The 23,191-nt window shown below is 40.5% G+C and overlaps 1 pseudogene; it reads left to right on the top strand.

Annotated features, from left to right (window-relative positions):
- Positions 1 to 7,925: 7,925 nt before the first annotated feature.
- Positions 7,926 to 19,614, top strand: LOC148149655 (uncharacterized; annotated as a pseudogene).
- Positions 19,615 to 23,191: the final 3,577 nt, after the last annotated feature.

The following is a 23,191-nucleotide window of genomic DNA, read 5'->3' as shown; positions in this document are numbered from 1 at the left end:
AAATCCCCTATAACAGTCAACATCCTGGTAAATCTTATCTGTACCCTTTCAAAAGCATCTACATCCTTCTAGTAGTGTGGCAATCAGAATTGTCCACAGTATTCCAAGTGTGGCCTAAGTAAAGTTCTATAAAGCTGCAGCATAACTTGCCTATCCTTTTACTCAATGCCCCTTCCAATGAAGGCAAGCATGCCAAAGGTCTTTTCTACAACCTGATCTACCTGCACTGCCACCTTCAGTGATCTGTGGACCTGCACACCCAGATCCCTCGACAAATCAGTACTCTTAAGGGTTTTACCATTCATTGTACAATTTCCACTTGTATTTGTCCTTCCAAAATACATCACCTCACATTTGTCTGGATTAAACTGCATCTGCCATTTTTCTGCCCTTGCCTCCAACTAATCTATATCCTGCTGTGTCCTCTGACAATCCTCTTCACTATCTGCAACCCACCAATCTTTGTATCATCTGCATACTTTCTAATTGAACAAGCCATGTTTTCCACCAAATCATTTATGTGGACCATGAACAGCAGACGTCTCAGCACTGATTCCTGTGGAACACCAGTAGTCACAACCCTTTATTCTGATAAGCATCCTTCCACTGCTACCCTCTGTCTCCTATGACTAAGCCAGTTCTGTATCCATCTTGTCAGCTCACCCCGGTATCATATGATTTCACCTTTTATACCAGCATGCCATGAGGGACCTTGTCAAAGGCTTTTCTGAAATCCATGTTGACAACATCGAATGCTTTTCTCTTATCAATCATCTTTGCCACCTCCTCAAAAACCTCGATCAATTAAGTCAGGCACAACCTCCCCCGCACAAATTCATGCTGTCTATCACCAATAGGTCCATTTGCTTCTAAATGTGTATAGATCTTGTCCCTGAGAATCTTTTCCAATAATTTCCCACTCACCGACATGAGGCTTACAGGCCTGTAATTTCTAGGATTATCTCTGTTGCCCTTCCTAAACAATGGGACAACATTGGCTATTCTCCAGTCCTCTGGGACCTTACTTGTGGCCAAAGAGGATACAAAGAGGTCTGTCAATGCTCCATCAATTTGTTCTCTTGCTTCCCTCAATATTCGGGAAAGATACGATCAGGACGCAAGAATTTACATTCCTTAATACTTTTTAAGATGGACAATACCTCTTTCCTTTTAATAACAATTTGGCTTAGAAATTCACACTCCCTTCCCTGAGATCATCCTCCACTAATTATTTACTCCACAAAGTATTCACGTAGGACCGCAGCTACCTCTTTTGGCTGAACACATAGATTTCCTCCTTAGCCCTTGCGTGGGCCAATTCTTTCCCTGACTATTCTCTTGCTTTTATTTATGTCTAAAAAGCCTTGGGTTCTCTTTAATTCTGTTTGCTAGCAACTTTTCATTACCCCTTTTAGCCCTTCTAATTCCTTGTTTAAGTTCTTTCTGACCTTTCTCATATACTTCAAGGGCTTAATCAGATCCCATCCTCCTAGACCTTACATATGTTTCCTTTCGCTTTTTGACCAATATCATAACAACCCTGGTCCTCTAAGGGTCACATAACTTGCCAGACTTATCCTTCCTTCTCGCAGGAACATGTTGCTCCTGAACTCTTTTCAACTGCTGGTTGAAGTACCCGCACATGTTTACCTTCAAATCAAAAATTTTCAGTGCCTGCCTAATAATGTTGTAATTCACTTCCCCCCAATTTAACACTAACACCCAAGGACTGCTGTTATCCCCATCCATGAATAACTTAACACTCACAATATTGTGGTCACTACTTCCGAAATGCTCCCCCATTGAAACGTCACGCACCTGGCCAGGCTCAATTCACAAAGTTAGGTCCAGCATAACCCTTTCCCTGGTTATGCTGTTTGCATACTGTGTCAAGAATCCCTCCTGAATGGTCAAAACAAATTCTCCCCCATTCAAGCCCCTGGCAGGAAGTGGATCCTGGTCAATATAGGGGAAGTTAAAATCACACACCGCAATAACCCTGCTGTTTTTACATCTTTCCAAAATCTGCCTACATATTTTCTCTTCTATCTCCTGCTGGCTGTTGGGAGGCCTGTAGCATACCCCCAGCATTGTGATTTCATCTTCCTATTCCTATGTTCGACCTATATTAGATTAGATTACTTACAGTGTGGAAACAGGCCCTTCGGCCCAACAAGTCCACACCGACCCGCCGAAGCGCAACCCACCCATACCCCTACATCTACCCCTTACCTAACACTACTGGCAATTTAGCATGGCCAATTCACCTGACCTGCACATCTTTGGACTGTGGGAGGAAACCGGAGCACCCAGAGGAAACCCACGCAGACACGGGGAGAATGTGCAAACTCCACACAGTCAGTCGCCTGAGGCGGGAAATGAACCCAGGTCTCTGGCGCTGTGAGGCAGCAGTGCTAACCACTGTGCCACCGTGCCGCCCACATATTGTCTCACTGCACAAGTCCCCTGATATATCCTCCTTCAGTACAGCCTTGAGATACTCCTTTACCAGTTGTGCAACTTTCCAACTCCTTTTACATTCCTTTCAATCAGACCTGAAACATCTAAATCCTAGGAAATTCAGCTGCCAGTCCTGTCCCTCTTTCAGCAAAGTCTCTGTAATCACAATAATGCCACAGTTCCAAATGCTCACCAAAGCTCGAAGTTCAACTACCTTGCCGATTATACTTGTCGCATTGAAACACTTACAGTTCAGACCACTGCCCCTGCTCTTTTCAGCAGCGTTTCCCTGCCTGTTCTTGTTCTTCATCATGTTTGCCTTGGTTTGTACCTCTCTCTCAATTCCTGTACCTACTCTCATACATCAGTTCCCAATACATCAGTTTAAACCCTGGAACTAGAAATAGAACTCAGAATTTTTACTTTCCAAAACAATGAACTGAGCAAGCAACAAAAGGGATCACTTTCTTAACATCTTTAACAGAAAGGTATCCCAGTACACTTTGCAAATTGTAAATACGTTTTGGAATAGTTGGCAATTTTGGAGATACTCTTAAATCTGAGAAATAAGAAAGGGATGATCACCTTATTGGGATTGTATTATAGACCCCCTAATAGTCAGAGGGAAATTGAGAAACAAACTTGTAAGGAGACCTCAGCTATCTGTAAGAATAATAGGGTAGTTATGGCAGGGGATTTTAACTTTCCAAACATCGACTGGGACTGCCATAGTGTTAAAGGTTTAGAAGGAGAGGAATTTCTTAAGTGTGTACAAGCAAATTTTCTGATTCAGTATGTGGATGTACTTACCAGAGAAGATGCAAAACTTGACCTACTCTTGGGAAATAAGGCAGGGCAGGTGACTGAGGTGTCAGTTGGGGAGAACTTTGGGGCCAACGACCATAATTCTATTTGTTTCAAAATAGTGATGGAAAAGGATAGACCAGATCTAAAAGTTGAAGTTCTAAATTGGAGAAAGGCCAATTTTGATGGTATTACGCAAGAACTTTTGAAAGCTGATTGGGGGCAGATGTTCGCAGATAAAGGGACGGCTGGAAGATGGGAAGCCTTCAGAAATGAGATAACAAAAATCCAGAGAAAGTATATTCCTGTCAGGGTGAGAGGAAAGGCCGGTAGGTATAGGGAATGCTGGATGATGAAAGAAATTGAGGGTTTGGTTAAGAAAAAGAAGGAAGCATATGTCAGGTATAGACAGGATAGATCGAGTGAATCCTTAGAAGAGTATAAAGGAAGTAGGAGTATACTTAAGAGGGAAATCAGGAGGGCAAAAAGGGGATATGAGATAGCTTTGGCAAATACAATTAAGGAGAATATAGAGGGTTTTTACAAATATATTAAGGACAAAAGGGTAACTAAGGAGAGAATAGGGCCCCTCAAAGATCAGCAAGGCGGCCTTTGTATGGAGCTGCAGAAAATGGGAGAGATACTAAATGAATATTTTGCATCAGCATTTACTGTGGAAAAGGATATGGAAGATATAGACTGTAGGGAAATAGATGGTGACATCTTGCAAAATGTCCCGATTACAGAGGAGGAAGTGCAAGATGTCTTGAAACAGTTAAAGGTGGATAAGTCCCCAAGACTTGATCAGGTGTACCCGAGAACTCTGTGGGAAGCTAGAGAAGTGATTGCTGGGCCTCTTGCTGAAATATTTGTATCATTGATAGTCACAGATGAGGTGCCGGAAGACTGGAGGTTGACAAAGGTGGTGCCACTGTTTAAAAAGGGTGGTAAAGACAAACCAGGGAACTATAGACTGGTGAGCCTGACCTCACTGGTGGGCAAGTTGTTGGAGGCAATCCTGAGGGACAGGATGTACATGTATTTGGAAAGGCAAGGACTGATTCGGAATAGTCAACATCGCTTTGTGCGTGGGAAATCATGTCTCACAAACTTGATTGAGTTTTGTGAAGTAACAAAGAGGATTGATGAGGCAGAGCGGTAGATGTGATCTATATGGACTTCAGTAAGGCGTTTGACAAGTTCCCCATTGGAGACTAATTAGCAAGATTAGATCCATTGAAATACAGGGAGAACTAGTCATTTGGATATAGAACTAGCTCAAAAGTAGAAGACAGAGGGTGGTGGTGGAGGGTTGTTTTTCAGACTGGAAGTCTGTGACCAGTGGAGTGCCACAAGGATCGGTGCTGGGCCCTCTACTTTTTGTCATTTACATAAATGATTTGGATGCGAGCATAAGAGGTACAGTTAGTAAGTTTGCAGATGACACCAAAATTGGAGGTGCAGTGGACAGATGGAGTTTAAGGCAGATAAATGCGAGGTGCTGCATTTTGGGAAAGCAAATCTTAGCAGGACTTATACACTTAATGGTAAAGTCCGAGGGAGAGTTGCTGAACAAAGAGATCTTGGAGTGCAGGTTCATAGCTCCTTGAAAGTGGAGTTGCAGGTAGATAGGATAGTGAAGAAGGCGTTTGGTATGCTTTCCTTTATTGGCCAGAGTATTGAGTACAGGAGTTGGGAGGTCATGTTGCGGCTGTACAGGACATTGGTCAGGCCACTGTTGGAATATTGCCCGCAATTCTGGTTTCCTTCCTATCAGAAAGATGTTGTGAAACTTGAAAAAGTTCAGATAAGATTTACAAGGAAGTTGCCAGGGTTGGTGGATTTGACCTATAGGGAGAGGCTGAACAGGCTGGGGCTGTTTTCCCTGCAGTGTAGGAGGCTGAGGGGTGACCTTATAGAGGTTTACAAAATTATGAGGGGCATTACTAGGGTAAATAGGCAAAGTCTTTTCCCTGGGGTCGGGGAGTCCAGAACTGGACGGGATAGGTTTAGGGTGAGAGCGGAAAGATATAAGAGACCTAAGGGGCAACGTTTTCACGCAGAGGGTGGCACGTGTATGGAATGAGCTGCCAGAGGGAGTGGTGGAGGTTGGTAGAAGTGCAACATTTAAGAGGCATTTGGATGGGTATATGAATAGGAAGGGTTTGGAGGGATATGGGCCGGGTGCTGGCAGGTGGGACTAGATTGGGTTGGGACTTCTGTTCGGCATGGACGGGTTGGACCGAAGGGTCTGTTTCCATGCTGTACATCTCTATGACTCTATCTATGACTCCATCTGAAATTTAGAGTCCATAAAGAACAGGCCCAAAACTAATCTCATGCAGAAAATATTGACTGACAACTAAAAGAAAATGAAAATCTTAGCAGAGCACATAAATAATCTGAAGTGGGGAAACAAACAAATTGCAGTGCATCAGGAAAAAGGCAACTGTAACTCATGGGGAAAGACACACTTCCCCAAAGGAGCAGTGAATATTACCGTTTTGTAGATGAATCAGTCCTGGAATAATCTGTTCATTTAGTCTTTTGATTTGGTCAGATTCAGGAAGGTTAAATGAGTCACAGGACTGCCAGGGTAGTTGACACGTACGTCTGCGACAATCCCTGTTTCACATAGCACCTGCACATTATTAAAATTGAAAACTGGCCTGTTACAGTATTATATGAATTCTCTAAAGGTGCACAGATGGGCATGTGAAAGCAATCTATCAAAATTCAAGACATTGAGAAAGTCAACACTGACAAAGAATCCCTACTAAGCTATTTGCTCTTGCTCTGATAATGTTATTAAACTGATAGAATATTAAATACCAAGTAAAGCACCAGTGAATTGAAAAATTATGTTGGGCATTTTGATTAAATGTTCAATTGCAGTAACTGGGTTCTGAAAGGTGTAAGAGTATAAAATGTCACATCTTCTGGCACATGTGGGGCATAATTCATGTAATAATGTCATTCCAGATCCTATTGTGACTACGAACACACATAAAATATTTGATGCTAAATCTAAATTTAAAAATCCGGGGTGTGGCTTCCTTTCTGAACTTAACTGAATATCTTTATTTCTTTGCAATATCAGATTGCAATTTCATGTTCCATAAGCACTTAAGCCTCTGTTAGCCTTCTCTCCACCAGTGGATAGTATTTATACTGCCACTTCATTATATTGAGGCAGGCACATAAGCATCCGTAATAAATCAGAAAGTGCTGGAGAAACTCAACAGGTCTGGCAGTGTCTGCAGCGAGAGAAACGTAGTTAACATTTTGAGTCCAATGGCTTTTCATTGGAACTGATGTCTGATGAAGCATCAGTGGACTCGAATCATTGACTCTGTTTCTATTTCCACAGATGTTGTTTTAATTCGCGATCTCTAGTATCCACAGTATCTTGCTTTTATTTGGATGTTGCATTAAGAGCAGTACTAGACTTGCCCACAAAGATCAGAAACTATCTGTCTCTGACACCATTTGAAGACAATCATCATCTCTTAAAATAGAAATAAAATAGAAAATTGTGGGAACAGTCAGTATGTCTAGCAGCATTTCTGGAGACAGAAACAGAGTTCTGGTCAAGCTCTTTCTTTGTTGAATTGTGGGGGAGGAAAGCGTGTTAGGTGGTGATTAATATGTCCGTGTTACCAAGAAGACTTGGCTTATTGCCAGCCTAGCAGCTGATAAAGAACTGATTGACAGCACATAGTCGAATTTCTTCCTGATCAGATACCTCAGCACTGGTGTGCTCAGCTACTCAATATCTTCTTCCTGCTTAAAGATTTAAATGCTATGTCTTGACAAGTTCTTAATGATGTTTAAGTAAATTAAATAGTTGGAAGTTTTGGCATCAAGCACAACTCTCTCCTCAGGGCAGCGAGCAATCTCAAAGATGGCTGCCATGGAAGTCTAAATAAATTCCAGATTTCATCCGTCCCACCTCCATTCCTCACGCCTCTGGCTCAGGGTGGACAGGGAACTACATTTTGGGGGTGGTGGTGTCATAGTAATGTCATTGGGCTAGTCATCCAGAATGCCCAGGCTATTGTTTTTGATAACATGGATTCAGTGCTACCATGGCAGATGGTGAAATTTGAATTCAACAAGAAAAAAATGATATTGGAATAAAATAGTGAATCTAATGATGACTAATGTAACCATTGTTGATTGTCATAAAAATCCATCTGGCTCACAATATCCTTCCGAGCAGTAAACCTGCCATCCTTATCTAGTCTGATCTTACATGTGACTCTGAATCCACAGCAATATCTTTGACTCTTAGTAGCTGACTAGGCAATGGGAAATGTTCAATTAATGTTGGCTCAGCCAGCACTGCCCACATCCTTTGAATAAATAAAGAGATAACATTTCTTTTCTCAGAGATATGTGAGAGAGAGCTGGGAAGACTGAATCATTTATGCATGTAAGCCTGATGTGGACAAAGTTTTGTACTAATGTGGGTTAAGGCTTGTGGCTGGCAGGAAGGTAGATTTGAGTCCCCAACCAGAATGGCCACAATCTTACTGAGGGGCTGAATGGCCTACTCATGCTCCAATTTCTTCTGTACATACATTCTCACAATTGATATTCATTGCCAGTATTCCACAAAGGGAGTAATATCAATCAAGGGGAAATGGTGGCACAGCGGCATGGTAGTCACCAGGTTAGTAACCCAGAGGCAAATGGTGAGAGGCAGGGGTTCAAATCTTGTCATGGCAGCTGAAGACTTATAAATTAAATTAGTAAAATATCTGGATTTGTAAGTTAGACTATGTAATGGTCATAAATCTGTGGGCTGCATGGTGGCTCAGTGGTTAGCACTGCTGCCTCACAGCACTAGGGTCCCAGGTTTGATTCTAGCCTCGGGTGACTGTCTGTGTAGAGTTTGCATGTTCTCCCCGTGTTTGCGTGGGTTTCCTCCGGGTGCTCTGGTTTCCTCCCACAGTCCAACGATGTGCAGGTCAGTTGAATTGGCCATGCTAAATTGCCCATAGTGTTAGGTTCATTAGTCAGAGGGAAATGGGTCTGGGTGGGTTACTCTTTGGAGGGTCGGTGTGGACTTGTTGGGCCGAAGAGCCTGATTCCACACTGTAGAGAATCTAATTAATCAACCCCCTCAGAACTAAAATTTCAAAAGTAAGGTTTGATCACTTCTTCTTTCATGCGATGTCAACATCACTGGCAAGGTTAGCATTTAATTCCTGGAGACACTCTGGCAGCATCAGCAGAGGGATAACAGAATTCATGTTTCATGTCTAGGGACCCTTTTTCAGAAACAGGTTTGAAACATTAACTCTGCTTTCCCTGTACTGATGCTGCCAGACCTGCTGAGCTTCTCCCTTGATTCCTGTTTTTGTTTTGGATTTCCAGCATCCACATTTCTTTGTTTTTCTTTAAGCATTTAATTGCTGTGGAGAAATATGGCTTGGGTTGATGAGTGGTATTGACCAGACGCTGAACTGGAGCTATACAATACAAAAGCAGGGTCAGAGGCTAGGAATCTGACAGAGAATAATTTATCTCACTGACTTACTATCTCCAAGGCACAAGTCAGGAACATGATGAAATTACCCAACAACACTCAGGATGCTTGACACCTTGCAGGATAAAACAGCCCTTTGATTGCCACCACATCCACAAACAAATACTCCCTCCACTATCGACACAAAGGAGCTGCTGTGTGTATCATCATCATGTGTTGAGAAATTCTATCAAGTTCCTTTGACAGCAGCCTCCAACGAAGGACAAGGGCAGCAGACATATGGGAGCACCACCACTTGCAATTCCTCTCTCGGCCACTCACCATTTTGATATAGAGCTATATCAGCACTATTGCTGAGTTAGAATTTTAACTGCATTATAAATCTACCTATATCAAATGGACCACATTTGGTCATCATGCTGTTCACCACCGTCTTATCTACCATTTTCACTATTTTCTGCAAAACCTCCCCAGACTCACTCTTACCCATTTCAAACCATGATATCATGAACTCTTCAAGTCCTCTGTGTTGTCTACTTAGTCAATTGGGACAACTCTCCATCTGCACCAAAAATAACAGCTGTGTCACCCATTTTAATCTTCCTTAATATTTGCCTCTCTTTCATCCCAAGGGGAAAACAGCCCATAATAGACCAGAGAAAGTCAAGACAATTGATGATCTGCTCAATTTTTATACAGTCATTGAGTCATAGAGATGTACAGCGTGGATACAGCGCGGTCCAATCATCCATGCCGAACAGAAATCCTAAATAATTATACTTCCATTTGCCAGCATTTGGCTCCTATCCCTCTCAACCCTTCCTATTCACATACCCATCTAGATGCCTTTTAAATGTTGTCATCGTACCAGCCTCCACAACACCTCTGGCATCTCATTCCATACACACACCACCCTCTGTGTGAAAAAGTTGCCCCTGAGTTCCCTTTAAAATCTTTCCCTTCTCACCTTAAACCTATGCCCTTTAGTTCTGGACTCCCCTACCCCAGGGAAAAGACTTTGTCGATTTATCCTATCCATGCCTCTCATGATTTTATAAATCTCTATAAGGTCACCCTCCGACGTTCCAGGGAAAACAGCCCTAGCCTGTTCAACCTCTCCCTATAGATCAAATCCTCCAACCCTGGCAACATCCTTCGACATCTTCTCTGAACCCTTTCGAGTTTCACAACATCTCTCCTATAAGAGGAAGACTAGAATTTCACGTGGTATTCCAAAAGTGGCCTAACCAATGTCCTGTACAGCTGCAGCATGACTTCGCAAATGCTATACTCAGTGCACTGGCCATTAAAGACAAGCATACCAAACATCTTCGTTACTATCCTGTCTACCTATGACTCCATTTTCAAGGAACTATGAACTTGTACTGCAAGGTCTCTTTGTTCAGCAACACTCCTCAAGACCTTATCATTAAGTTACAAGTACTACTCTGATTTGCCTTTCCAAATGTAACACTTCACAGATATCTAAATTAAACTCCATCTTCCACTCCTGAGCCCATTGGCCCATCTGATCACGATCCCAGTGTACTCTGAGGTAACCTTCTTCCCTGTCCTAACCATTTATGAGGAAAGGATCCCGACTCTGATTTCTCAAAAGTGGCTGAGTAACCATATGCAGGACTATAGACTTAGTACACTGGACCCCCGACTGAAGGCTATCTCCTTTGACTTGACTAAAGACTATAAGCAACTATGACAAGCTTCCTGCCTTTGTTTCTACTCTAAATGGCAAGACAATGCAGTTGCACTTTGAGCCTAGTAGCTCTGGCTGATGGTAAAACATGAAAGGCAAAGCAAGACAGACATGCTGTGAGAATCCAAATTGGCTCAATGTGAATGAGCATTAAGAGACGGAGTGAACAGGATGGCAATGCAGTCCAGTCTAGTCTGTAAACTGGATGTATGTCACCATGTGCAAAGGATCCTTGCTACAGCATTACAATGATAGTTACCTTTGTACTCTGTCATACACCACTGAAGTGAGGATGCATACGCGAAGTGGATTGAATACCTGCCATTAGGGTTCTTACAGGATGGAATTTGTCAGATGCCATTGTCTGTGGACAACTGTGCATGTGGCTGGCACTCAAGGCGTATTCCCCGAATTGCTGGTGCCTTGTATTTTACCTAGAGTTCATTTGGAGCAAGCGATGATCTGAAGTTGCCACGTAATAGCTCTGACCTCCGGGTCTAGAAATTTTGGAGTCCTGTTTGCTTTTGGCAGGAGGTAGGTTCAGAAGCTGAACTTATTGAGATTTGATGTGCAGTTAGTCAGGTCATTAACAACTATTAATAACCCTCAATAGAAAACTGCTGCCTAGCGGGAATTTCATATCAACATTCAGAACTCAGTTAAGAGATGTTAAAAGATGACATAGGTTGTTTTTGAGATTGAGATAGACCCTGATTGAATTTCTCCAGTGATTCTATCACTTTTCTCGTCATAACCCATATCATTCAGGCCCCTATATGATTTCGCCCAAGGATTTTGTTTTCACTGAGGAAGAAATCTCCCAGAATTAGAGATCTAAGTGACAAGAGAGTATGAGGAGTTGGAACAAAATAATTTTAATAAGAAGATTTCACTAGAGAGAAAAACAGGGTTGACAGTTGATAAGCCTCTGAGACCTGATATTCTGTATCCCAGAGCATTGAACAAGGTGAGTCAAGAGATAATCAATGCATTTGTGACTGCTTTCCAAAACTACAGATGCTGTAATGATTCCTGTGGTTTGAAAGATAGCAAATATCACCACAATACTTAATAGGGAAATGAGGGAGTAAACAGGGAATTACAGATCTGTTAGTGTAAAAATAGTTGGATTGAAAACGCTCAGAATTTACTGTAAAAGATGTGACAAATGGATAATAATGATCTTGGCAGAGTCAATATGGACTCGAAATGGGAAAGTGACAAAGTTGCTGGGAGTTTTTTGATAAAGAGGAATTGATGGCAGTAATGCACTGGATTTTCATAGGCCTTTAGATAAATTTCTCTGCAGCTTATCATGGTTGATGAGCAAAATTAAAGCAGACAAGATTGGAGTTGATGTTCTGTCCTGGCTTAAAATTGATGAACAGGTAGAAAACAGGAGGAGTATGAATAAACAGGTCATTCTCACGTTGGCAGGCCATGATTAGATTAGTCAGGTACTGCAAGGGCCTGTACTTGGGCCCCAGCCTTTCAAAATATATATCGAGGATTTGGGTGTGGAGGCCACATATAATATTTGCAAATTTAAAGGAAAAAGGGGGACCTGGATGTCCTTGTGCTTAAATCACAGAAGGTTGGTCTATAGGTACAACAAGTAATTAGGAAGGCAAATGGAATTTTGTCCTTCATTGCTAAAGGGGTTGAGTTTAAAAGCAGAGAGGTAATATTACGACTGTACAAGGTGCTGGTGAGGCCACAACTGGAGTACTGTGTGCAGATTTGGTCTCCTTACTTGAGAAAGGATGTAATGGCACTGGAGAGGGTGCAGAGGAGGTTCACTAGGTTGATTCCGGAGTTGAGGGGGTTGGCTTATGAGGAGAGGCTGAGTAGATTGGGATTATATTCATTGGAATTCAGAAGAATGAAAGGGGATCTTATAGAAACATAGAAATTTATGAAGGGAATGAATAAAATAGAAATAGATAGGACGTTTCCACTGGTGGGTGAGACTAGGTCAAGGGGGCATGGCCTCAAGGTTAGAGAAAGTAGATTTAGAACTGAACTGAGAAGGAACTTCTTCACCCAGAGGGGTGATAATCTATGGAATTCCTTGCCCAGGGAAGTAGTTGATACTACTTCAGTAATTGCTTTGAAAGTTAAGGTAGACAAATGAAGGAATCAAGGGATATGGTGAAAATTCGGGTAAGTGGAGGTGAGTCCACATAAAGATTGGCCATGATCTTACTGAGTGGTGGAGCAGGCATAAAGGGCCGGACGGCCTACTACTATATTCTTATGTGCTAAAAAACTGAGCAGGAATGGATGTTGTGAGATGAATGTAAAGCAGTTTCAGGAGGATTTGGACCAGCTTAGTGAATAGATAAATGGAAAAAATGTGAGGTTACCACTTCAATTAGTTAAACAAATTGCAACATTTCATTTGCCTTCCCTTTTACCCACTGAATGTTGATGATAGCTTTTCATGATTCATGTTTGAAGATACCCAAATTCCTCTGGAGTATTTTCCCATTTCAATGATATTCAGTGCTTTTATTCTTCCTGCCAAAGAGCAAAACCTCTCAATTTTACACGTTATATTTCAATGTCAAGTTTTTGCATACTCATAGCCTATCTAAATCCTGCTGTATACTTGTTACATCATCGTCACTATTTATCTAGCTGCCTACTATTATGCTATCTACAAACTTAGTTTATTCACTTCCCAATCCGTCATTAATATAAAAAAGCAAATAATTAAGGCCCAAGCACTGATGCCTTTTGCAGGGATCAGTTACAGGTTGCCATTGTAAAAATAACCTCCTCAAACCAACTCTCTTACATTATGTCTGTTAGCTAATCTATTATACTAACCAAAAAGCCATGGCTTCTTAGTTTATTATGTAGCCTTATGGATAATACCTTTTCAATTGCCTTTTGTAAATCCAAATATTTATCATCTGCTGATCCCATTTTATCTAACTTGCTTGTTGTGTCTTCAAAGAACTGTAATAAATTTGTGAGGCATAATTTCCCCTTCACAAGGCCATACTGACTCTGCTTGATTATGCTATTGGTTTCTAAAAGCTCTGCTATTACAACCTTTATAATAGACTTTAACATTTTTCCAATGAGAGATGTTAAGCTAACTGACTACAGTTACAGAATTGTAGAGTCATAGAGCTGTAGAGTTTTCCCACACAGAACTAGACCCTTTGGTCCAACTCATCAATGCTGACCAAGTTTTCCAAATTAAACCAATTGTTTGTGTTTAGCCTATATCCCTCTAAACTTTTTCTGTTCATGTACCTGCACAAATGTCTTTTAAACGTTGTAACTGTACGTGCATCTATACTTCCTTTGGTAGTTCATCCCACTTACAAATCATCCTTTGTATGAAAAAGTTGCCCCTCAGGTCCATTTTAAATCTTTCTCCTCTCACCTTCAAAATGTGCCTCTAGTTTTGAACTCCCCCACCATTGGGAAAAGGCCTTTGCCATACACCTTATTTATGACATTCATGATTTTATAAACCTTTATAAGGTCACTCCTCACACTCCTACATTCCAATGAAAAAAGTCCCAGCCTATCCAGCATCTCCTTATTACTCAAACCCTCTAATCCCAGCACCATCCTGGTGGAATCTCTTCTGAACCAGCCCCAATTTAATAATATCCTTCCTAATAGCAGGATACACAGTACTCTAAAAGTGCAGGAGAATCGACGCTTCAGACATAGGTGGGACACACGTCCTGGTCTGAGCTAATGAAGGCAAACATGCTAAACACCTTTTTAATCACCCTGTCTACCTATATACAACTTCCAAAGAACTGTATATCTGAACACATAGGTCTCTCTGTTCGATGATACCACCTAAGGCCCTACCAATAACTGCATAAGTCCTGCCCTTGTTTGTTTTACCAAAATGCAGGAACTTGCATTTATCCAAATTAAACTCCCTCAGCCACTCTTCAGCCTAATGGTCCAATTGATAAAGATCCCTTTGCAATCTTAGATAACCTTCTTCACAGTTGATTATACCATTAATTTTGATGGCATCCACTCACTTACTAACTATGCCTACTAAATGCTCATCCACATCATTTATATAAATGACAAACAGAAGTGGACCAAGCCCCAATCCTGCAGAACACCACTGGTTTCAGGCCTCCAGTCCAAAAAACAACCTTCCACCATCACCCTCTGTTTTCTGCAACAAGCCAATTTTGTATCCAATTGGTGAGTTCTCCCCAAATCCCATGTGATATAATTTTACAAATTAGTCAACCATGCAGAAACTTAAAGGGTCAAAGGCTTTACTAAACTCCATGTTGACAATACCAACAGTCTACCCTCATCAATCCTTTTGGTTACATCCTCAAAAATCTCAATCAAGTTTGTGAGACATGATTTTCCATGCATAAAGCAATTCTGACTATCCCTAATTAGTCCTTGTATCTCCAAATGCATGTAAATCCTATCTCTCAGAATCCCCTCCAATAACTTACTCACCACTGATATCAGATTCACAAGTTTGTAGTTCCCAGGCTTCTCCTTACAGCCTTCCTGAAGTAAAGGTATAACATTAGCCATCCTCTAGTCCTCCAGCACCACACCTGTGGCTGTAGATGATACAAATATCTCCACTATGGACCCTGCAGTTTCTTCCCTAGCTTCCTATAAAGTCCTTGGATACACTTAATCAGGTCCCAGGGATTTATCCACCTTTACATTATTTAAGATGTCCAGCACTTCCTCTTCTGTAATGTGTACTGTTTTTAAGATATCAATATTTATTTCCCCAAGTACCAGAGCCTCCATTTCTTTCTCCACAATAAAAACTAATGAAAATAATTGTTTAGCATCTCTCTCATTTCCTGTAGTTCCACACATAGATGACCTTATTGATCTTTAAGGGTCCCTATTCTCTCCCTGCTTGTTATTTTGCTCATAATGTACTTGTAGAATCACTTTGAATTATCCTTAACTTTACCTGCTGAGGCTATCTTAAATCTCCTTTTTGCCCTCCTGAATTCCCTCTGAAAAATGCTCCAACACCCTTTGTACTCTTCAAGAGATTCACACAATCTCGGTTATTGATACCTAATATATGACTCCTTCTTATTCCTGGCCAGAGACTCAATATGTTTGTTTATCCATTGCACCCTCCTCTTATCGGCCTTACCCGTCTTACCTTTTTTTCTCCCTCATTTTCTGAATAAGCAGGTGAATTAACTTTCTCTTTATTACTTACATTATAATCCTTGGATATTACCCAGCAGCTCGAAGGGAATTTTTGGTCTTTAGTTTCCCTAGAACTTTCTCTCTAATCAGCGTTATTCTGCTTATTTCCTCCCTCCTTTTATGTGTTTTGAATGTCATTCATGTTCTCTAGCTGAATACTGATACAGAGTACTTGTGCAAATCCTCTGTTATTTCCCACCTCCCCATTATTATTTCCCCAGCCACATTCTCTCCAGGTCCAATGTTCTCTTTCTTTTTATACAGTTCAAGAAGATATTTCTGTTGTGTTTTTATGTTACTGCAAATTCTTTGCCAATACTTCTCCACATCACTACCTTTATCTCACATCTTTGAACTTATCTGTCACCAAGCTTTTGGTCATTTACCTTATTATGGCTTGATGTAAAATTCTACACAACATGCTTTTTGTGTAAATGGAGAACGTTAATGCTACTTTACTATTTATGGACCTTGCTCACGCAAATTGTCTGCCACATTTATCCTTATTACAATAGTAAATGCACTTCAAGAAATGCTCCATTGATTTTAAAGAGTTTTGAGCTAGTTTGGAGTACATGAAAGGTGCTATATAATGATGTCCATTTGGATTTCTGTAGTGCCTTTCATCTACTGTAAGATCTCCAGACACTCCACTGGAATATAATCAAAGAAAAAGAACCAAAAACAGAGATATTAGGACAGGTGACTAATATAAATGCAAGCCCTTTCTGTTTAATTTTCACAGGTTGTGTCAAAGCCTCAGACCTCATTTTATTAAACTCAGCAAATACTCTGCATGACATGAGAAAGAGAAAAGAGATAGATTGAGCATTCCAACCAAGGCTTCACAAAGAATAAACAGAGAAAAGTTGGATGCATACTTTAATATATATAAAAGCAAATTATGTCTCCCTACAGGCATTGTATGAATGTGAAGGCCATGGAAAGACTGTAAATTAACATTCACCAAGACAGGGAATTAATTTCTATGGGAACCAACAGTCTGTAATGGCAGATCTTCCTGAAAGACTGAAAGCATGGCAGTTTGCCCATCACCTGCTGTTACCAGTGGCGAACACACATTCTTCATCAGTGGCCTGCAAACATAATGTCACAGTGCCAATTGTTTGTTGAGTTTTCAAATGCGATAAAACTCAGATGAAACAGGCATTTATGTGTTCCTGAAAGTAGCATTGCTGAGAATTAACAGAAAGCCTTAAACTTGGCTCACAACCATATGAACATTCTGCTTCACTGTGCACAGTGTTGTGAGAAGGCGAGAGTGGTCAAGCGGCTTTGCTTTCTGAGCACACAACAAATTACCTGCTAAATCTGTACTGGTGTTCAATAACCTGTTTTGGATTTTTTCTATAAATATGTATCCTGTATTGCTTGGTAGAGAGTTATGGTGGATTCTAATATTAAAGATGCAATGCTAAAATTTGTGGCAACCTTACATCCTATTATTAAATAAACAACTTCACTTCCAAATTTTTGCTTTTTTGATTGCTATGACTGTCCTCTGTGTGTGAGTAGTCTTTCAATAGCACATTTCTTTTAAGTAGCCATTCTTCACATATGAGTGCAAAAAAGGCATTCCATTCCATTACAAATGAACTTAATCTTGTCAACAGTTGATTCCCAACATGTATGCATGCATATCCTCAGTATTGGGAACGTTGTCTGACTTTTCCCCTCCTAACACATTAAAGGATGCTTTGGTTAAATGTTGAACCTCTCCTGCATTTTTGGTCCGAAGGATTCTTCTAGCATTTGATGCTGACAATCCACAAAGGTCTTTGTGTTCTATTCACTTCTCCCTACAGTATATAGAAAGACCAATGAATTTTAATGATACTGAGTTTTGAGAAGATTTGTAGCTCAGGTAGAGGTTCTGGATGTAAGTTTGCTCGCTGAGCTGGAAGGTTCATTTTCAGATGCTTTGTCACCCTACTAGGTAACATTATCAGTGAGCCCCTGGTGAAGCACTAGTGGTATGGCCCGCTTTTTATTTATGTGTTTAAGTTTCCATGGGTTGGTGATATCATTTCCTGTGGTTATGTCATTTCCTGTTCTTTTCCTCAGGGGCTGGTAAAAGCACTAGAAGAACTAAAATCAGGATAAAAATATTATTATCCTACCTGCAGGCAAAGGACACTTGACAGTCATGTTAAATCAAAGAGAGTACATTGAGAAAGTGAACACACTGCTTGCAGATACCAACACCTACCACTAAGTGGTGATAGACCCGAGCCCACTACTAAAGAACCGAATCGCAGCCCTCCTCAAAGAAAACTTCAGAAATCTGCAGAAATAAATAAGACTGACTTGCAAAAAATGAAGCCAGATGGATCCAACACACCACACTTCTATGGATTACCCAAAATTCACAAACCAGGAGTCTCCCCAGACCAATAGTCTTGCTGCCCAGAATGCTAACTTACAGATTAGCCAAGGAGCTACATCAAAGACTAAAATACTTAGTAAAAGACTCACACCACTCCATCCACTCCACCTAAAAACTCCTGAAGACCATTGAAGACACCAAGATAGAAAAGGATGAAATAGTGGTCCCCTTTGACATAACAGAGAAATTATGCAGAGAATGGTAAGGGCGTGGAATGCACTACCTGCTAATGTAGTCAACTCAGCCACATTAGGGAGATTTAAACAATCCTTAGATAAGCACATGGGTGATTTTGGAATAGTGTAGGGGGACAAGCTGAGAATAGTTCACAGGTTAGCGCAACATCAAGGGCCGAAGGGCCTGTTCTGCACTGTATTGTTCTGTGCTCTATGTAACAGTCCTATTCACATCCACCAGCATCAACCTGGCCAAGGAAACACTGACCATATTATCAGAAGAACTAAAGATACATACACCAAACACCAAGAAATTCATCAGCAATGACAGTATCGTCAAACGAGTGGACCAGTACCTTCCCACCCACTTCACCTTAAACAACAAAACTTACAGACAAACCAATGGAACACCCATGGGATCTCCGATATCAGGGTTCTTAGCAGAGGCAGTAATGCAGAGACTCGAATAAACAACTCTGCCAACCATCCAACCCAAGCTTTGGGTCTGCTACATGGATGACACCTTTGTCATCACTAGACGAAACAAATTACAGGAAACTTTCAAGACCATCAATAATACTCTTACTGGCATAAAATTCACTAAAGAGGAGGAAAACAGCAACAAACTGCCATTCCTAGATGTCACAGTAGAGCGAACAGCCAATGGGGAACTTCAAACCAACATCTACAGCAAAACAACACATATAGACCTAATACTGAACTACAGAAGCAATCATCCCAACATACACAAACAGAGCTGCATTAGAACATTATTTCAATGAGTCACAACACACTGCAGCACAGAGGAGCCATAAAGAACAAAGGAAAATCACCTATACAGTGTATTCAGAAAGAACGGGTACCCAATGAACACAGTATGATGATTTCTCAGCAACAAACCCCAACAAGCAGACAAAATGTATCCAGAAACCGTAACCACTCTAGCCTACATCAAAGACATCTCGGAAATGACAGCCAGACTACTCAAACCCCTTGGCATCATGGTAGCCCACAAACCCACCAACACACTAAAACAGCAGCTAATGAACTTGAAAGACCCTATACAGACAACAAGCAAAACTAATGTTATATACAAAATACCGTGCAAGAACTGTAACAAGCACTAAATTGGACAAACAGGCAGAAAACTAGCCACCAGGATACATGAACATCAACTAGCCACAAAAAGACATGACCATCTCTAACTTGTATCTTTGCATACAGATGAGGAAGGACACCACTCAACTGGGACAACACATCTATCCTAGGACACGCCAAACAGAGACACAAGCAAGAATTCCTCGGCACATGCACTCCAACCAGAACTTTATCAACAAACACATTGTATCCCATGTAACACCCCTGAGGAAAATAACAGGAAATGACATCATGACATCACCACAGGAAATGATATCGCCAATTCAAGGAAAGCTAAACACAAATAATAAGCAGGCCTTACCATCAGTGCTTCACTGAAGGCTCACTGATGATGTATGGTGACAAAACGTCTGAAAATGAAACTTCCAGCACAGAGAGCAAATTTACATCCAGGATTTGAATGATGCATTCTGATCAGGCTCTAAATAATGATCATGATTGACAGGTTTGTCCTTTCTCTTTCAGTCTGAGGTAGATTTGCACTTATTTTTAATCATGTTTACACTTTCATAGAATGCAAGCACTACCGGCAATGTTCACCCCAAACTGCGTTGAAAAGAGCACATTCTTGAACAATCCATTTATGTAACTATAGCCACAATACTGTTTGGAAGAGAGTTTCATGATTTTGATCCAGTAAAGAGGGTCTCTAATTTTATTATTGCAGCTCTATTGCCTACACTGTTGTCTATTTTTGAATCAACATATTTCAAACTGTAACTTTCTATCCCCATCATCTAAGTTGGTATGAATACCACAAATAGTTGCAAGTCTAAAACAAATACTGTGGGACATCACATGTCACAACCTGTCCATTATCTGTATTCTCCAATCTTAATACTACACGATTTCCTCATCAAATCAATACTTTTGCCTTTGATCACTTGAACTTCAAATTTAGCTAGCAGCTTCTTATGAGGCCTTCTCAAGTTCATATAAAGAACATTTATCAACATTGTCCTGTTCAGTATTTCAGGCACATCTTCAAAATGTTCAAGCAGAGTAATCAGGTCTGAACTACCTCTTTTCAAGTCATGCCTGACTCCCTCTGATCAGCTGTAAATTTTTCAGATGTTCAATCATTCTTATCCTTGATTAGAGACTCAAGTTAAAGACACATATAACATAAGAATGTAAAAACTAGGAGCAGGAGTTGGTAATTCAGTGCCTTGAGTCTGCTTTCTCATTTAATATAGTCATGGCGAATTTCATCTCACTCTCAATGCTATTTTCCTGCCTGATCTCCATGATCCTTAAACCCATTGCTAATTAAAAATGTAGCTATCTCCTCCTTTAAACTTATTAAGTGTCCTGATGTCCACCATGCTCTGGGGTAGTGAATTTTGCAAATTTTCAACCCATTGAGAGAAGTAATTTCTCCTCATCTCTTTTAAATGTGCTACCCGTATTATAAAACGATGATCTCTCATTCTGGATTACCCCACACAAGAAGCCATCCTCTCTATATCAACCTTATCTATCCTCTTTAGCAACTTTCTTGGAGCTGGTAAAGAGGCAGGTTTAATAAATGACCTCAGAGTAAGGGGTCCACAAGGAAGTCGTGGCCAGACAGAATTTAATGCTTAGTGTGAGAGTGAGAAACTTGATTGGAAACAACTGTGTTTGAGTTAAATAAAGGGAATTACAATGATATGAGGATAGAGTTAGCTAAAGTGCACTGAATGGATAAATGAGCAGGATAAATCGACCATGGCTAACCAAGGAAGTTAAGGAGAGTATGAAATTGAAAGAAAATGTATATAAGGAGGCAAAAATCAGTGACAGCCCTGAAGACTGGGATAAATTTAGAATCCAACAAAGGAGGACTAACAAAAAAAGACAGAGAAATAAACTACATGGGGAAAGTAGTTAGGAATATAAATACTGACAATACGATTTTAAAGTCAATAAGGACAATAAGACAATAAAGACCAGTCTTTACAGTGGAGGTTACGTCCAAAATAGCATTAATATGGAAGCATACAAGGGAGCAATTAAGACTCATCACCATTATAGTAGAAATAGTATTAGACAAGCTAATGTGGCCATAATCAGAGAATTCATCTGGCCCTGATAGCTTGCATTCCAGAATCATTAAAGAGGTAGCTACAGAGATAATGGATGCATTAGTTGTAATTGTCCAATGATTATTGGATTCTGCGGAAGTACCAGAAGTTTTGAAAACTGATAATGTGACAACCCCTATTCAAAAAGTGATGGGGGCAAAAAGTGGATAACTATAAGTGATCAATCTAACAGTACACCTCGGTGACTCTATTGTTAGAAAAGAATTAGAAATAATTATTAAGGAAGTAATAGAAGATTTGAAGAATCATAATCTGATCAAACAGAGTCAGTATGGCACCATGAGAGGGAAATCATGCTTTACTAATTTGTTTGTTGAGGCAGTCTCACCTAGAGAGGATAGAGGGGAACCAGTAATTGCATTTGAACTTTTGGAAGGCCTTTGACAAGGTAACTCACTAAAGATTAAGCAATAAGCTAATAGACCACAGTATTGCAGGTAGTATATTGGCATAGATCGACAATTGGCTAATGGGCAGGAAACAGCAAGTGGAGATATGAGGTTCTTTGTCAGGTTGACAACCCACGATCAGTGAAGTTTCACGGAGATCAGTGCTCGGAATGCAAAAGTTTGCAATAGTTATACAAATGATTGAAGGAAGGAAGTGAATCTATTGTAGCAAAATTTTCAGATGACACAAAAATAAATGGAAAGGCAGATTGTGAGAGGGAAACAAACAATTTACGCAGAAACATTGATAAACTAAGGGCAAAATTTTGCAATAGAGTATCATGTAGGAAAATGTGAAGTTATTTGTTTTGGAAGGGAACCAAAAGAACAGAATATTATTTAAATTAAGAAAAGTTGCAACACAAATCATTTATAGAAATGATTTTGGATGTGTACATAGGAGATATGGTTAGTAAGTTTGCAGATGACATAAGAATTGCTGGTGTAGTGGACAGCAACAAAGGTTACCTCAGAGTACAACAGGACCTTGATCAGATGGGTAAATGGGCCGAGGAGTGGCAGATGGTTTTTACTATAGATATATATATGAGGTGCTGTATTTTGAATAGACAAATAAAGGCAGGACTTAATACATTTAAAAGTAAGGTCCTGGCAAATGTTACTGAACAAAGAGACCTTGGAGTGCAGGTTCATAGTTCCTTAAAAGTGGAGTCATAGGCAGACAGGATAGTGAAGAAGACATTAGATATGCTTGACTTTATTGACCAGTGCATTGAGTACAGGAGTTGGGAAGTCATGATGTGGTTGTACAGGACATTGGTTAAGGCCACTTTTAGAATGCTGCATGCAATTCTGGTCTTCCTGCTACAGGAAGGATGTTGTGAAACTTGAAAGGGTTCAGAAAAGATTTACATGGATATTGCCCGGGTTAGAGGATTTGAGCTACAAGGAGAGGCTGAATAGATTGGGGCTGTTTTCCCTGGAGCATCAGAGGCTGAGGGGTGACCTTATGGAAGTTTGTAAAATCATGACGGGCATGGATAGGGCGAATAGACAAGGTTTTTTTCCTCCCAGTGTAGGAGATTTCAAAACAAGAGGCATAGGTTTAAGATGAGAGGGGTAAGAGTTAAAGAGACATCAAAGGTGACTTTCATGTAGATGGTGATGCATGCTGCCAGAGAAAGTGGTGGAGGCTGGTAAAATAACAACATTTAAAAGGGATCTGGATGGGTATATGAATAGGAAGAGTTGAGAGGGATATAGGCTAAATGCTAACAAA

Source organism: Chiloscyllium plagiosum, unplaced genomic scaffold, assembly GCF_037043375.1.
Source record: "Chiloscyllium plagiosum isolate Xiang-an unplaced genomic scaffold, Cpla_swu_hap1 HiC_scaffold_7, whole genome shotgun sequence".
Classification (NCBI taxonomy): domain Eukaryota; kingdom Metazoa; phylum Chordata; class Chondrichthyes; order Orectolobiformes; family Hemiscylliidae; genus Chiloscyllium; species Chiloscyllium plagiosum.
The sequence above is the reverse complement of the archived record's forward strand: the minus strand, read 5'-3'. Positions and strand labels throughout refer to the sequence as shown.